Raw genomic sequence first — 1,822 nt, forward strand, 5'->3', positions numbered from 1 at the left:
TAAGTCTGTAATGGATATGAATCACCACCATCTCTCTCTCTCTCTCTCTCTCTCTCTCTCTCTCTCTCTCTCTCTCTGTGTATGTGTGTGTGTGTTTATCAGCACTCTGTCCCTCTCTCATTTGTCTCTGCCTGTCTTCCTTTCATCCTGTCCATTGGACTGCAGCTGTTTGGCTACACACTCTCCTGTCCTGTCCAGTCTCCTGCAAAGACTGAGCTCTCCATTTTCCCAATTGTCCTTGGTTGGCATGCAAGAATGTGACAGCAGGAGAAGGACACTATTCTACACTTGACTACGTTTGAATGGTTTGGTTGCAGCCTAAGCATTTATTTTACCGTATACACATGAGTGACACTGAGAGCAGAGGTCCCTATGATGCTGAGACCATACCTGCAATATCAGTGACATGCTTTCTCACATGCGTCTCATGAAAAAACTGAGGATCAGAGAAGCCAAATAGCTGAGTTTACATCACACTGTAACACGGTGTGTTTGGACTAGTTTGTGTGTGTAACCTACTGTAACCTACCTTAAATGTCCCTATGGGGAGAATAGCTGGAAATAGCCCCCTAGTGAAACAGATGTGGCAGTGTTGATGACCCGCCAGTATGCTATCATTATTTTGCATTTCTTTGCTAATATTCTCACCTGATTCACCATGAGATTGATTACCCTTCACAGTGACTGATGAGGAGCACCTCGCCAGGGTAGTGCAGTGGGGCCATGCCATAAAAACTCCCCATCAGCACTTGTAGTAGCTAGCAACTGCAGCTAGCTCATCCTGCAATGATCCATCACTTCCGTTATGTGGTACACCCCCCCTGAGTCTCCCTCCGCGTTGACCCATTCAAACTCTCTATTACTGCCCCAGTGTGAGTGATGCGTCAGTCAACAGCAGTCAGCCATACACAACAGCGAAGGTTACGCCCATATTTGTCCTGTGATATCTGATAGTCCAGGTTTGATTGATGATAATAACACCATCACTGGCGCGTAAAAGTTCCCATGCGCATCCTGATAACTGAGGTTCGCTATAAACATGTGTTCAACCACATAGTCCATACACAGAGACCATGTATTCTGTTATATTTAGGTTAAAGAAAAGGCCAAACATACTTACAGCCTATATTTAACCTACACGTGGGAGATTTTAAGGTGCTGACAATAATTTCGCAATTTCAGTATAATGTAAACTACTGATATGGTGGCCAATGAATGTGGCCACTATGAATGTGGCCAATGGCTCAGCCGAAAGGATGAATAAATCTGACATGCGGCAGCTCTTCTGAGTTTTACGGTAGAAGGGGGCGCTACTGAAACGTGGCTGGCTGAATTTGTGTCTATTTGTTTTCAGCTCCGCTCTGTCTGCCTGTGCAACACTGAACAGCGCCAGCCGGACTGGAGAGAGAGGAGCCTGCCGCTAGAACGAAACACCCCTGCGCGTTCGCCTCAAATAAAACCACACATTTCAAAAACGCATTCTGCCGATCCGTGGGATTATTGTCAGGTGCACGTAGACTGTATTTATTACAAATTCGGTTCGACAGTTGTGGCTGCTGCCCATCCCGCTTGAAGGTCACAAGCGGAGCGTTGAATTTAGGCTGGAGAGACGAGGGACTCTTCGGTGATCGCGTTCAACACCCTCCCCGCCGCGCCCCTTCAGGAGCTCGCCATCCAGGTAAAATGTTTTGGAGATTTAAAATCGATTAACATTCTTAATGTTGTTTGTTGTGATGATTCTGAGGCATTGCTTTCAGCAAGTTTTATTTATGTTTTGCATGATAAATATAATTATTATGCTGTCAATTGTTATCAAAATATA

General features: G+C 45.3%; 1 protein-coding gene across 1 annotated transcript in view; it reads left to right on the forward strand.

Annotated features, from left to right (window-relative positions):
* Positions 1-1,413: 1,413 nt before the first annotated feature.
* Positions 1,414-1,822, forward strand: part of dok4 (docking protein 4) — a 41,756-nt gene continuing 41,347 nt past the window's right edge. Inside the window, exon 1 of the mRNA XM_083697282.1 lies at positions 1,414-1,678. The gene's annotated coding sequence lies outside the window, so the exon portion shown is untranslated. The remainder of the gene's footprint in view (positions 1,679-1,822) is intronic.

This window comes from Argentina silus, assembly GCF_951799395.1.
Source record: "Argentina silus genome assembly, chromosome: 2".
NCBI lineage: Eukaryota > Metazoa > Chordata > Actinopteri > Argentiniformes > Argentinidae > Argentina > Argentina silus.